General features: G+C 40.8%; 1 protein-coding gene across 1 annotated transcript in view; it reads right to left on the bottom strand.

Moving 5' to 3' along the window:
* The window catches only part of hivep2a (HIVEP zinc finger 2a), a 43643-nt gene that overhangs the window by 11562 nt on the left and 15375 nt on the right, over positions 1-16706 (bottom strand). The window contains 1 exon segment of the mRNA XM_059512412.1: positions 7062-7214. The gene's annotated coding sequence lies outside the window, so the exon portion shown is untranslated.

Raw genomic sequence — 16706 nt, 5'->3', positions numbered from 1 at the left:
GATGTCTAAAAAAGCTGGCAAAAAACCCCAGCTGTCTAGACCAAACAGTATGGTAGTGCATTGTGTGACTCTGTTGCTCATCATACTTCAATTACAGCTTGCTTTCTTGTTTTATTTCTTTCTGTTTGATATCGAGGCAGCTGCACAGCTGTGTACTTTTAACTAGCAAGTGTGTCAAGAGTTTTCAATGAACTGATGCAGAGGAGCTACCACCTCCCTCTGCTCATGAGTCATCATTAAAAACCTTGCCCACTCATTTCCTAAAGAGACACAAACATATAAAAATAGCCCAAGGAATGCAAATGACATTCGACGTAGTGTGTGTGGGTGTTTAAAGGGCAAATTCTAAGCATTTTCATCCTTACGAGTTTTGGGTTTTTCTATGCTTTTAAAAACATTAACACTGTGAACACTTAAATACATAGGTGGGAGCAGACCAAAATACAGCCTTAAGGTACAGTATGTACTCAAAGCAATAAATAGAACATGACAAGTTTGTAAAGAGAAGGTACTGGAGTCTCTGTGTGATGTATGTCTTAATCTCAGGCTCATACTGTTGCAACAGACAGCACTGCCTGAGTATGAGTGAGGAAACTGTGTGACGCTGGTGTCTGGAAGACGATGTGAGCACTAAAAATAGCAGGGCAGAAAAACCACTGGTATTTATAGCACTTGAAACATTAACTTTTGGTTCATTTTGTTTTCATAATTCTTCCATGCCTGACACAGGAAAGTATGTGTTCACAAACCAAGACAAACTATGAGTTCAACTCCCCAGTTGCTGTTGCACTAAAGCAGCAATTTTACATGTTAAGCATTGTCAGGCAATGTTTCCTATAGCAACATGAATAACAAATGTCCTGCCCAATTCTGTAAATTAGTAAGGCTTTTAAAATGCAATAACACAGAAAGATTTATATAAAAGGACCACAGTGTATTTTCAAGATACCCCTGATACTACTATAAAGGACGTAGATTTTTCTTTTGTTGTTTGAATAACATGTCATATACTGCAGCAGGTATTACAGGCACTATCACTTAAAGACCTATTGCACGGATCCAACATATTGACAATATATTGATCAATTTTCTTCATATAATTTTTTCTCATTCATGCATGTTTCTTTACCACCCTCACATGTAGATAAATGTTAGTATTACTGCGCTGTGTGGATCTTTATCTTCTGCAACACCAATATAGCTAAATCTGTAACAATATACATGTTGTACTTTTGCTGTTATACTGTACATCTCATCATTCCATCCAGCCCTATTGCTCATGCTTTCGCCTGCTTTTTTCTAGCCTTTCGTGACATGATGGGTTTTTGGGTTATGAGATACTGCATGTACTGAATGAATTGCATAATCAGTTTCTAAGGGAGGTTAAAAATACTTTGAATCACATTTTTAAGAGGCAAATGAATGTGCTTGATAGTGCATGTGTGGGACACACATTGTGAAGAGGATAAGAGCAGTACCTCCATTCACAGCAAATCCATCAGAATTTAGAATAGAATGACTAAGTCGTATTACATAAACCAAAAGAGGTTACAAGAATGTTATATGACATGAAGTCCCTGTGCTCTCTGTCCCTGTTACAGAGTGAATCTACAATATGTGCTGTTCTACACACATAGTTTAAGACATATTTTTAACCACCCCATGCTAGATGGTTCTGAAACTTGTTTATGCCCAAAGATTATTGTGATCCTTTCATGGCTGAGATCGGTATGCTGCTGTCTGCTGTCCCACTCATCTTCCTGCCCCATCTCACCATACAAAGTGTAGGAGGTTCTTAGCCTGGGGCCACAACAAGGACTCCATGCTGGATGCACAATACCGATATAATAAAGAACATAAAACAATTTATAAGAACGTTTGCTCATGATCAGAAATACACCACCTAATCTAACGCAATGATTATGCATTTTACGGTTCTGCTGTCAGATTCCAGTGAGAGGATTAACAGCAGTCTTCTCAAAGTCTGTTTGTCAATGAATGCTTTACGGTGTAACAGTCCTAAAAGGATTTGGAGAAGCATTATGTCACATTCTAAGCCAGTTGGATATCCTTTTCACTTGAAGGGAGACTCCCTGTCTTTTTAAAGTACTATCACATTTAAAGCCTTTATGCAGTGGAAATGCCTAATCTCCCCAAAGTTCACTGCAGGACACTTCAAGACCGCAAACAAATAAATATATAAATGAAGAACTGAATAAAACAGAAGCAGACCTTTTTTTTTTTGGCCAAAGTCTGTTCTTGAAATATTCTGAGTCATGCTCTTTAACACTGTGATTATCAGCTGCCTGGCTGTTTGACTCCTGCCAAAGTTACAGGGTTATAGCAATAAACATCTTGGGTAATTCAGTCAAGCTTGTCCATTTACCACTCCCCCACTTTTTAAGGGAAGGCTTTGCAGTCCAAAGCCACTTATGGTGTGATCTGTTGGTTCAAGCACAAAGATCTGGAACTTCAGTAGTGTAAATGACTCCGAAATGATTAGGAGACATGTATGTGACTGCAGTTTGCATACTTGAGCTAATGGACTCTTTGGAGGCAGACAGTGTTACTCGATCATGTTGCTCAATGAGGTGCACCTGGGCACACCGGGCGGTATGTTCCAGAGATTGGGTTCCACCTTTTGTCTACTCCATCATGACATCACAGCCATGATGCTGGGGAGGTACACAAGCCAGATCTCATTTCCCTGAGTCCAAGTGGCACAATTTTTTTTGTCCCTTGTAGGACAGACACTGAATAATTCAACTGGATGCTAATTGTTTCAATTCAGTGGTTATAGAGGTTATGGTGACAGATTCCTACCACTAAAAGAATTGTGGTCAATTCCACAAACTTTATTTTGCACCTCATTTGTATTTGCCGTGCCGTCATGCGTCTTAATTTTGCTTACACCTTGCTTAGTTGTCTCAAGAGGAGCTTTACTGCCATAAGGGAATTTCAAGTGTGCACAAATACCACTACTCTTGCAGAGGAGGAGAGGTTGCTGAGTTGATTTTCCACTGCCCTTGTTCCAGCTATCCCAACTCATTAGTGATGGCGGCAACTTTTACTACTCCAACTGGCTTTATCATCTGGCACAGAGCAGATGATCCTTACTTCAAATAGATTGAAAGTAAGGATACCACAATAAAGTCTTATGTTTTAAAGGAACTGGCACATGTCTAATCAAAGCAATTATTCAAGCAACCAAGACTGTATGCAGGAAGGATCTCAATAGCTGTTCTTTCATAGGATTTACTATAACTACGTGAAAAAAGGCACTGTCCGTTCAATCAAATAAAGGAAATTTCTGAGACAATCCTGAGTTATGACCCACTAATGCTATCCTCACATTACCTCTTCCTTCACTAGCTCAGGTCTTTTGTCTTTGCAGTTTATCTCAGCTCACCTCATGATATACCTTTTGCTCATCCAGCAACTTTTTCAGTGTGATTTTGGTCTGTGTTAGCAGGACTTGAGGATGTATCACCAAAAATTCATGTGAGTCAGCCCCCTGGAGTGTCAAACTGACTTCTCATTAAGAATACAAAGTTGAATCTTGGGCAGAAGACTCATCCAGCTCCACATGCAGCCGGGTGAGAGGCCAGTGCACAGACACAGGCCTGCTAAAATCATGTCCAGATGGTCAGCCGAGGGGAGTTCTACACGTCGGCAATATCGCAATCACATTCCAAGGACACCGGTCTTCCATAACGCACCATTACAATGCCTTTAAAGCCTTCTGAAATGAGGAAATGGGAGGATCGATAGGAGTTCATGAAAAGACAGCCATACTTGCAGTTCAGACAGATAAACCAGTCTTTCAAAGCTATATGGAGGAGAAGAAAAAGCCATTAAAGCAAAGGGGAAGTATTTTTAACACTCTGTACAGGAGAGCCTAAGCATTTATGTGCGCATTGGAGAGCGAAAGCATGCGTGGGAAGCATCTACAGCCATCTCGAGACGGGGTGAGGAGAGTGGGTGACTGTTCCTGTGTGGGAGGAGAGGCATGAATACCATGCAGGGTTATGGTGTTGATGAATTGCGTTATGAAAGGGACTTCAGTTACACAACCCAGCCCATCCAATTCTCTGCCTGTGTGGGCCGAGAGGGATGGCAGAGCTGCTGCGATCCGTGCACAGCCGGAAACGAGGTGCATACAACTCTTCAAGACATTTGGTCGAATGCGTAATTATCTAGCAGCTGTGATGCCAGCAACTCAGTGAGAGCAAAAGAGTGAATGTACCGGAAAAATCAAGCATCAACAGACTCACATTCATGAAAATGATAGGCAATTCTTTCATAAGGACAATATCCCAGCATAAAGAAGAGGGAGAAAACGCTCGCTTGCTCTGATTAGTTTTGAGATACGCCAGCGGAAAGGACACATTATCCATTAGCTTGTCATTATAATCATATCAACGGTGATTATTTAAATAACATCATCTGTCCAGACGGCTGCTCTCTCAACAAATTGCTATGCGCTCAAATTTGACTGGGCCTTGACATCAGACATTAAATAAGACATTAGCACTGCCTCAGTTTGGGGAATGTTGCTTTTTATCTTGATGAACAGTAATGGCAGTTTAGAAAGTGCCCAGTTATTATGTCCACCGTTTATGTCTTAATATTGCAAAAGCAACTGATATCTATTTCTACAAGCCACCAACCATTTTCAGGGGTCTGATAGGAAGCCCTGAGTAAACCTATTACAGTCAAGCAGCAGTTCTCTCTTCTTTCTCACTGTCACAGAAGAGGTCTACATTGGGACAGAACAATGATCGGAGTGCTGCTGTGGGTGTCGGGTCAAAAGGCAGTTCCTGCTGATAGAAAACACAACAGCTATTAAGGAGAGAATAAATCCCTTTCAACATTAGGTCATGTCTAATTTAACCGCCACTCTGATAGCCCAAGCACTATCCCCCCAGCATGAGATACTGTTACCAATCAAATAAGTGACTGGACCGGCCACTAGAGAAAAGGGGGTCCTGGGAGGAAAAATGTACCCCGGTCTGGCCCGTGACTCTTGAGGCACACCAGCAGTCCAATATGGGGCAGAGCAGCGTAATGACAGGATGGCTTGATAATTGAAAACGGCAGAGATGAAAACATTCTCTGTGAATAACCCGCTCCCAAAACAAGAGCTGCATAGTTGTGGACTGGTGTAATGCAGGAAAACGTCATGGAAGTAAACAGGGAAAAGATCATCAGCACCATGCTATAGGTCATTAGATGGATTTATGATGCATTCCTGGAGGCGGTGTTTAAAAACATGCCCGCCTTGCGGACTGTGGGAGGGAACGTAAGATTTGACACTAAATCTTCCTGTAGGTGCCATTGCTTAGATTGCTTAGTGAAGCCAACAATCTTAAGGGTTTTTAAGACTCCACAGCTGTATCTGTTTTAATGTACATGTTTCCATTTAGCCTTGGCTTAAACACAGAACACTGCCCTATGGAAGGAAAGTCAGGAATAATAAAAAAAAAAGGGAAAAACAGGGCTTCATGTTGGTCTTAATTGTCTATGGAAAGACTGTCATATTTTCCACCGGGTAAGCTTGAAACCATTACAAGCTAGCCTTCATTAAATTTTCCACAACATTTTGCAGAAATGTCAGGAAGCAGCTGTGGAGGCACTGATTAATTGTCTTTCTTAATGGTTCCCCAATTACAACATTATGCCTTATTGAAATTATATCCTTGCTTTTTTCACTTCCTCTCACCTACATCAGAACCTCATGAGGCTGACTGAAACATGTATAAATGTAAAACCTGTGGTCAGTTGTTGACATTGAAATCACAGAACCCAAGAGGAAATGACTAACTCTAAAGGAGGTCTTAGCTTGGCTCTACCATAAAAGGGGTTTGGACACAGCTTGGATCTTGAAGACCAACACATCAACCCTTCAGCCACATGAAGGTCTCTCCACAGCTTACTGGATGCAAGTGCATCAAAAAAAGGTGTTGCACAGGACTAGCCAAAGCAAGTGGAACGGTATACCTCAGAAAGATTTCCACTGCCAAAATTCTATAAAGAGAAGGCACAAAACAAGAGGGAAAGCATCTGGAGGTTGTGATCCCGAGTGGAAGAGTTTAAACATCTGCCACAAGTGAGCCCTGACCTCCTAGAGTAGAACAAATAAATGGCTCTAGTCACTGTCCAAGGTTAAAAGCTTAAGCACTGGTGGGCGAACATGCAAGAGTGGGACGTTTGGCTGCCACTACTCTGAGCACCATTGAAAATAAACCCTGTCACTGTTCACAGCTCAAGCTTTGAAGCACAGGCATTTGTGGCATTCACAAAAATATCACAGGACTATTTTTGCTCTGCTGTAGGGGCCTAAAGCCTGGAATACACTACATGCCCAGATTTTTGGCCATATTTTCAGTCTGGACACTTTAGCTGTTGGAAGTCAAAACCACTCTGCCAATTTTGGGCAGCTGAAGTTAAAGATTTCACAGAAAACTGTGTTATGTATGATTTTTGTGCTTTAGTCTATGATTCCATCCGGTCAGAGGATATCATTCACGTTTGGTATTTTGAGTCAGTTTTAGAACACATATTGCTTTCATTTGTCATGCATCTCCTAGCAATGAGACGCATGTTTCTGTGCAAGTTCATGTTCAGAAAGACTTGAAAGTCTGGTAGTGTGTGATCCTCAGATGTTTAGTGTACAATGCCCAATTTTTCTCTGTAAAACGATTCCTATTGTTTTAAAATATGTAGTGTATTCCAGCCTTACATGTAGAGGACTAAAAGTTGGAATCAATACCAAAATATCCTTTGTGATCTTTGAACTTCTATATGTTTCCACTCCCATGCTAATCAAAAGCTTTATTAGCCGTGGTAAATCATATATAATCAGCAATGCCTCCTACTGCATCTGTGAGGCATGCAACCTCAGCACACGGTCCCGCCAGATGCACAGCCCGAGGAACATGTGTCTTCCTAACCTCACTTTTCCACTTTTTCCAAATTAAACACCTGGGTCCTTCATGGCCTCCAAGATACTCCCCATCCTGCTGTTTTTGCTCTTGTGTGGTGTGACATTGTGAACTCACCCAAAGGTTCTCTGTAAGTCTGGGATCTGCTTGTTTCTCAGGGTAAAGGCCTCACGCTACTTCCTCTATGGTAGTCAGGTTAGGCAGGCAAAGGCTGGGCAGTGGGGTGACAAGTAAGATCCCCTGGCCAGGGTGCTGAGATTATGCAGACCACTGTAGAGACAATGAAAGGAAACAAGTTTAATCATAATGTGAGACTAAATAGATACTAAATAAATCAGACTAGCTTAAGGCTCTTCATATCAAATTAATAACCTGGAACTGAGCATCTGCTAGAACAATATTCATGTCAGATAATAAAAATACCAACAAGGTTGTCTAGTATCTGACTCAATTTGTTGCCTTTAACAACACAGACACTAAAATGGCAAAAAAGACCTTCAAGACATTAAAATAGCAAAGAACCCAGACGAGAACCACAGGGCTCCATTGTTTGTGCCTGGACGAGACTGAACCTTGGCCAGCAGTCTATGATGGAGAAAGCAAAAAATTGCTGTAATATTGCTATAAAAAAGCACTTATGATACCAGGACCGAAACAGAATAATGGAACATGACTACAAATTTATGTATTCCTTATTATGTTAAAGTGAGTAAAATAACCATGCACTGCACAACTATCCATATGATGAAAAAATAAAATACCAGAAGTAGTATAGTAAAGATACCTTAAGGTCTTAGCTCTTAATTAAACAATTTGCTTGGCCTTTGTAGTGCTGGCCTGCTCTCAAAAAGTCCATCTAGAGAAGCATGCTTGACAGTGTTTTCATGCTCCCTGTCTTGGAGTGAATGCAGCCAAGCTGTGCAATTCAGCCTCGCAATCTAAAATGTGCCCCAGGGCTAGAGATATTACAAACACCATTATGTTGCTCTGCTGCACTAAGACAACCTCAGCTAACCCAGAAAAACAAGACATTTCTGTGAGGTTGCATCACAATCTGCAGTGGAGCTCACCCAGGGTAAACACTGGCAACACTTCCTCTCACCCGCAACAGCAAAAAAAAAAAAACCTTTCACCAGAGCTCAGATATATCACGCTGCACATCAAATCATCAGAATTTCAAATATGTTTTAACAATGCCATTATAAGGAATGTTTATTATGTCTTTATAATAAAACTAATCATCAACCGTATTACTTAAAGTGAAGTATATTTTGATTGCTTAAATGACTTTGGTGTCAGTAAACGAATGGTTTCTGCCAATTGTTTCAATGTTATATGTAGGCTTATGATGCTTTTGGGAAATAAAGTCCAGCTACAGTATTCAGACTACTTGCTCAAAACCCTTTACCAAGGAGCTCACCCACAACCAAGGATCTCACCCACAACAGGTCATCAAGAACTCACAAGAGAAACTATTCTTACCACTGAGATGTGCGGTAATGGGGGCAATGATGAGTGCTTGCTTCATCTTAAAAAAAAAAGCATCCAAAATAGAGACCCAACATAGGGCTGTTAGCTAAATGAACAGGCGATGAATTGGAGATGTACAGGGTATAAATAACTGCCTGTAATTATATGCCTCCACTTTTTTCCTTGGAAATTATCATTTGAAAGTACTTGAGGACATGTGGCATATTTTGTCAAAGCTCTCATAAACTATGCTCTGTGCCACTCCACAGTGTATGAATTCAAATGTAAAGAGTGACAAGTGAATGCATATTTTCTGTTTCAATGGTCTGAGTAATTTCAGCAAAATGATTTCGGTGGAAAACGTGCCATATAATGTCATGCCATGAATACGTTTCCAACCCCCTTCCCAACATCCTCACACTATTTTCTGCCTCTTTGTCTTAAACTGAATACGATTACAGAACTGACACAGGAAATATATTATTATGAAGCGGTTCAAGCCTAATCCATTTACTTCAGTGTAAGAACACAAACTCCTCATGAAAATGAAATAGAGCAGCCTGATAAACCAGGAGGAAGTCCTAGTTTTTCAGATGGATCTTACATAATATAAAAACACTTAAACAATTCTTCATTTGAATGTTCCACTTTTAATGTGTGTTGCATGCTAAGATTGAAAGGCACACTTCCAGTTTCTTTTTTTTTTTTTTTTAGGTACATTTTTAGAGAGATCTGCAGTATATGAGTAACAGAATTTAATATAACGATTTATACAGCCAGTTTATTGGGCATATCCTGCCCAACAACTGAGCAGTTGACTGTAGCTCAGTGTTTATAGCTTTATTTACACTAACCAGGCTCTAATATTGCACGTGGTCAGCGACCACATCCGTTGAGTAAAATTTGTCAAGGAGACGAGCCTTCCTGTTGCCTCACTTCCACAACATTATTCAGGGTGCTAAAAAATTAATGCAGAGTAATACAGGAAAGTTAGCAAGATCATTTGAGGTGGCATTAAGAAGCTAAATGTATCACGGAGGAGGAAGGGCCCTGGGGCAAGAAGAGCTGTCATTATTCTGACTCGGCCCTGCAACCATGGGAACCAATGTGCACTCTGTCAGGTGCACCTGCCTCACACTGACACCTCCACTGAGCTCACCACTCTCTCTCATTTCCTCTTTTAGTCATTCTCTTTTAAACCTCTTTCCTTCTGCCCACATATCATTTTGCATTCACTTGCATGTCTGACAAACTATGACTCCATCCTTTCCAAACCTTAGCATCTTTTTACTTAAACAAGTTGATTTAATGGAGCTCAGCAGGGACAAATAAAAGGGTGAGGAGGAACTGTTACTACCCAGAATAGATTGACCAAATACCAGTCAAATCCCCATCTGTGGATTGTCATTGCTATGCGCAAGACTGGCCACTATGTAAACAAATCTAAACTTGTGACCCTCACAGCATCACAAGTTCAAGTCCTCCTCCATAATTAATATCATTCTTTTTAATAAATACTCTTAAGATTTGCTGCCTTTATGTCTCTTTAAAAGGACTTATAGCTCCAGGCGCCATATAGAGACAATGCAATTACCTTATATTTAATGGGGTGACTTAAAAATTTATAGAAGGAAACTGGAAAGTACTTTTGACAAATGACACAATCAACATAGGTGACAGCTCCCTCCTTCGGCTTAGTCTTAAAAAAGAAGGCAGAAAAAAGGAAAGGATCCCGTTAAACCATCACATGTCTCCCAGCACAAACAAACAAATCAGTAGGCTCTGTTGTTCTCCTTCAGCCCCAGCTGCACACAATCCCCCACCGAATCCCCCGCTTCCATCTTTCTCTTCATGACAGGGCATTTCACTGGAAAGAGCACTACTGATAGATGAGTGCATCAGTGAGGAATTCAGCGCATTGTTGTGGTCATGACGTCAGAGTCACATGCTTTATCGTTGGGCGGTGAGTGTTCCCCTGACGGCTGGGGCGAGTGTCATGTTACCCATCACAAGAGTCGGGAAATCGGGCTAAGTGGATTTCCTGACGGCACAGGCTGACTTGTACTCGAATTAGCAAGATCGGAAATAAACTAAAGATGTTCCGATACCCTTTTTCTCTTCCCGATACTGATTCCGGTACCTGGGCTCAGGTTATCGGCCGATACCGAGTACTGATCCGATACCTGGGTGTGTATCTGTATATACAGCTGTATATACTACTAGCCCTGTGTAAATTGCTAGAATAATTTTATAGTGTGCTTCAGACTTATCCCTTAATAAAACATGAACAAATACATGGTGAACTACTGTATTTATTACAGTATTTTTATTATCTGACATGAATTTAACAGTAATATTATTTATTTTCTTAAGTGAAAAAGAACTTTATTTAAAACTTTTTATTTTAGTTTTACAATATAACTGTATAAAAAACTGCAACAAATAAGTCTAGGAATATAAAAAATGATATATTAATCAGATAATCTCTTTATAACAAAAGTAAAAAACAAGCAACCGTCTAGGCATAATTAATATTATTAATAGAGACGTATTATTATTACTACATAGAGACATAGCTAAATCTACTGTAGGCTACAACAGTAGCTTAATATATTGTCAATTTACTCACGTTAAACCGAACATTTATTTTGATGGGTTGCCATGAAGATCTTTGAGTGTCTGTGTTTATGATATGACAGTTTTCTCAAATGAAACTGTAAATTCTCATGAAGTGACGGTTTATGCATTCATGTCCTCATAGTGACACAGCAGAGACTACAAAACAGCGAGCTCCCGCGCATCTGCGCCCATCACCCATAGAGATGTAGAATTTTCAGGAGTAATATTTAAATAGTATTTTGCAGTTTAATATTCACAGACACTAGTATATATTCAGCTACAGTCTGGAGCCCTGCGCTTAGACTAACACGGAAGCGACTGAACACAGCTGCAGGTACCGAATATACTCGGGAGTCGGTAACTTACTAACGGTACTACAGAGACGCTGGTATCATCACATTTTTACATTTTCAGCACCGACTTGGTAGTGAAGTGCCAGTACTTGTGGCATCCCTAGTCACCGTTTTACTGTCTAGTTGGTCCAGTCTGAAATACTGCTAAAGAGCAGACATACTGCTAACGCGTTTTCATTTCTTCTTCACTGCTCTAAACTGGGGTTGCTTGTGGCGACACAGCAAAACTTCCTGTGTTTGCAATGCATTCTCAGAAGCGAAGAAGAACCGTGCAGCGATTAGGCAAAGCTAGCGTTCATAACTAGGTCTTGTTTAAGAAAATGGTATCGGATTAGTATATGGGTTCATGTACTCGCTTTGTGCTCTGAAAGAAAAAATACTTTCTCATGTGTCGTCAGTCCAGAAGGGACCTTTCCATCTAAACAGTATTTATGAACCAAAATTAGTGGTAACTAAACATAATGTACATGTAAAACATTTATATAGAAATTAATAAATATATATTTTTAAATGCCACACAGCAACCCCTATAGCACGGCTCCAATGTCAACAACGATTTAAATGCTTTGCAAGAATTTCAAGATAATAAAAGACACATTTAACAGAACCAGCCAGACATCCCTGTGGAAAATTGTTAGGTATTCAATGATTTACGAGTTGTCCAGTCTTAAAAGGCGAGAAATTGATTCATTGCTCACGACTAATTTGAAACATCATGAGGCGAATACCTCTAGAGGTTTTTTAGTCAAACAAAACTGCTGAAACAAAAATATTTAAGTCTCATGGTTTATTGTGATTTAGACGAACTATAAAAGCCCTGATCACACACTGTTGATTAGGCAAAGTTCCAGAGGGAGTGCTGTCTCTCCATTGCTTGTTTATCTAAAGAGTCAGCGGAACCACATAACCAAGAACAAGGCACAATGAGTATCTCCTCAATCCAGCAGGTGCAGAATTGCTCTGTAATCAGCGCATTGGGAGACAGGATTTGGGCTGCAACAAATTGGAGCCACATGGTGTTTAATGGGCATTAATCACAGAGTGCCATGGCCATCTTGCACAAACCACGACAGTCGCCCCCGAGAGCGAGCTAATCAGTGTCATCTTCTCCAGCCCTTTGCTTTGCAATGCATCTGACTTTAGGCCCAGACTGAAAGGGGGAAGTGACATTTACGTCATTGGGGGATGAGTGGACCAGTTAACGTCCTTGTCACCCCTTTCACAAGCGGCGCTCTTTTCGGATCAGAGACAGGCCCCGGCGAAGGAATGTTGCCAGCATCAGCGTGAGTCCATCCAAAGCCAAGAGAATCCTCCCCTGAGATTGAAACGGGGGAAGTGTGACTTATATCGCACAAGCTGAGCACATCACATTGGGTGTGATAGTAACACAGAACCGTAACAAGCACCCCAAGAGAACGACTCGAGGAACCGGTTCATAGAACAACCCATCCCAGCCTCCACACTGGCCGAGGGTCGATGAAAAACCTCTCCTTGAGGACCACGGCAAGGTCACTGGGTTCAGCTGTCTTTTGCAGAATAAGGCGAATATGCCCACTTGTCCTTCTGTTCTTCTCTCTCCTTCCTCTACTAAAGAAAAACAAGAGCAGATTCTGTATGATAGCACCATGAGTCAAGCTCGCTCTATCTGTTCCTATCTCCGCACTGTTATACAAGTCAAGAAGCTAGCGCTGAGCTGGTGTCTGAGTCAGTCTGTAAAATACATCCAGGCCCCGTCTGTCCAGTTTCCACTCATTTTCTCTCTAACATGCCTTTTCACCAATTTACTTCAGCCGAGGGGGAGGGCGGTTGTTAAAAGTACCCAGGCAGTTTGGTGGGGACTTTGACACAGCAATGGCAGCTATTTGGGCTGAAATGAGAGCTTTATGGCTGTGTAATTGATGGGCTCGGGCAACACAACCACTGCACAGTGCCATTACCCTGTGAGAGACATGCGCTCCTTTTATAGAAGCCCACCATGTATAAACATACCAACTCAAGGTTGTGGAGTCCGGAGACTTAAGGCAGCAATGGCTATTAACACCTAATCAGCAATGGCACCAGTTAGAATGAAACACAAAACAACACATTTTCATTGAAAATACGTCATTCTAGATTGTTGCCTGGAGAGTAATGGGAGAATAATACAGTGTACGATTTCCTGCTAAATTGTCTGAGGTGACGCTACACATTTTTCTTCCTGGATATCAGGTATTGCAGCAGGAAGAGGGTCTTCCTGTAATGGTCTTTGATAGACCTGTAGTGAGAAAACAGCTGCTTTCAACAGCATCCTCTAACCAATAACACACTCCTTTCTCCAAGGGGTAAACAGTACTTCCTGTCCGGCATTCTCAAAACACGGCGCCACTCTTTCCATGCCTGCAAACCCAATTCTGATTTTCAGTCTTGATTCATGATGAAATGTCCTGAAACCTGCATTACACAACTCACAAGTAAAAAAATGTTTACATAATATTTCCTTCCATACTTCAGCAAGAACTTCAGCATACTTCAGCAAGAAGTCAATAAGGGTGTACAGCAATATTTCAGTACAGCTTTATAGGCGAGTTAGCAAAGCACAACTTTCTGTAATTCTATAAATAATTTTTCACTGCCAAAGTGAAATCTATCTATCTATCTATCATCTATCTATCATTATTATTATTTAAATTATTTCTAGCAAGAGACACTTCCAAGAAAAGGAGTATCGTAGCTGGTAAAAGTCAGAGAAAGAGTTGTGGGCCTACTTGAACAGCACGTTAGAAAACATAAAGAGTACAGTAGACTTGCTGCTGTCTTTCTGAAAAGTGGATCTAGCATTGCTATACCACAAACACTGAGGAAAGCTTTTTCCAGGGAGGTGAAGTGCTGATTCACCACTGCAGGGATAACAGTGCCGTGGTCATACCATTCTCTGGCCTTTGATATCCACTCTGCTGTGTCTGCACTGAGCTGTTTTTACACCAACACCAACGTCAAGGAGGCTGTGCTGTTGCTGAAAGCCCTTCTTCAAGACAAAGAGTTTCCTGAGAAGAACCGCCAGTGGTTAACGCATAAACGAGTTACTTACACACTGCAAAAGAAAAGCAGACAGAGCAATATGCTGATTCAACCTCGACTGTGCTCCATTTCCAACTACACAGGAGGATTTTACACATGATCAGAGTGCATCACCAAGCCATTAACAGAGCTGAGAAAATTTGACATTTTGCGGCTCTCCCCTAAGACCCAATAGAATAATATTATTACTGGAGAGAGAGTGACCTGCCCTCCAACCACTCCTATAATTAAGAGTGAATACAGGCCACGGGGGACGATCCTGGGGGCCAAGAATATCAATCAGTCACCCCGCAGTGTTTCTCTGGGCTCTGCTGGCTGGCCCACATCATAGAGAACACGAGCCTGTTTGCTCCGTGGCGCCGGTCCCTTTAACTGTCACTCTGCTGGAGACAGACATGCACGGGAGATAATAACAGCCCCCTCCGAAATCCTCCTGATGCATTAATATTGAAGTGCAGGACTAAAGTGGCCCACTACAGTCAAGTCTAGCAGTCAAGGCCACATAATCCAGCGCAAACAGAGAGGGAGGGAGAGCATTTTGAGCCACTTGAGTCCTATGGTTATACTGTATGGTTGTATTTCCAAAAACAGGACCCTGTCTTTATGTTGTGCCTGTGGGAAGAGCTTGTAAAGTAGCTTGTGTCCCACATGCACAATAACAAAGCCAGAATCACACCTCGTCATGCCGTCCAGGTGCCAACTTTCCCTGGAATCGCCATATTTCCATTTTCCAGAAAAAAAAGCACTGTCAAGAGTCTTGCTCTACTGACACCAACTGCAAACAATCCTTGATGCTAAGATCTTTATCAGAGAACAGACATTCCCACAAATTGGGCCTATCTGTCTAATGCGATTAAAAGCCTTTACTTCCAGGAATCTGACAGAGAGACAAAGCGTCTCTGGTGTCTGGCTCAATTGCTGAGGGTGGAACCGTCACAGCTGTGTGAGGAAGGAGATGAAGCCACAGTTGCATCATACTGTAATTATGGCATCTTCAGTAAAAAAGCAGCATCTCAATTTCCTCTACATGGCTGCTCTTTGCCTCTGACTTTGTGCCTTTAACTCATTGGCTGGCTAATGTAAGATACATTTTCGGATTGCCTTTTCAGATGCGTTTTTGGTGGTCATTTCTAAATGTCTATTTATTCCTGTAAATGGAATATATTTGTACAGACTTTAGCTGGAAAATTATTTAAAAAATACACCTATAATTGCAATCAATTCATCCTGTCTTTTGGAAGAGATGGCTAAAATAAATAATATTCAGCCTTTTTGACAGACCGGCTGCAACATTTTGCTGCTTTACAAAAGAAAGCCTGCTTTTACCCTCAGAATAAAAAATAAATCATGTAATTAATAAAGTTTAAAATGAGAAATAATGACATATTGTGAAATATTAAATCACCTTGAGAGGTATAAAGTCACAGTTACAAGAAATAAAGTTGCAGTTGTAAGATATAAAGCCATATTTTTGAGATATTGAGAATGTAAGTCACAATTATGAGATATGGAGGCACAATTATGAGAAGTAAATCATGAGATATGAAGGTATGAGAGTAATTCATAATTATAAGAAATAAAGTTTTATGTTAGATAGTTAGATTTAATTAGTGCATCTGTAATTATACGGTTAGATTCAATTCTGAGATCTTGCTGATGTAAGACATAAATGTATTTTATCAAGAGAAACAAGTCAATTAATGAGAAAAAGACAAATTTCTCTGTAATTAGGAGAAATACAGCTTTGATTCTGGGATATAACAAGTTATACTGTGAGATATGAAGTCTTTTTATTTTACTTGAGCAGAAACAGGCTTCTAGGGATCTGACATAAAGTGTTTTTTAGTCAAAGAGAAGAGTCTGGCAACTATATTAATTCTGTCTCCTTATCTAAATCTGCCTGTCTCAATCCCTGAGAGGGTCTCAAATGTGCGCACAGTGGGGACAGATTTTTCCGCCATTACTTGAGTGTCTTTGGACCTCTGAGGCGCTCCTGAAATCAGAGAGAAACTGGAGATATTATATTAAGAGAATACACAAGCTTCACCCGATTTTGATGCATTTACTAGTCCTTACCATCAAGATAGTAAAAGTGACGTGGGAACACTAAGATTACAATCACAGAAAATCAGTGAATGCACAATCTTGGATGGCATCCCAGGTTGCAATGCTGAGATCCACACAGCAACTACTACTGTTGAGGCTGCAACTGTGTCAGTGACGTTGGAGGAAGTGGTAATGTAAAGGTGCAAACTGAACTCCC

This window comes from Carassius carassius, chromosome 27 (assembly GCF_963082965.1).
Source record: "Carassius carassius chromosome 27, fCarCar2.1, whole genome shotgun sequence".
NCBI lineage: Eukaryota > Metazoa > Chordata > Actinopteri > Cypriniformes > Cyprinidae > Carassius > Carassius carassius.
Note: the sequence above shows the minus strand (reverse complement) of the source record. Positions and strands in the feature narration are given on the sequence as shown.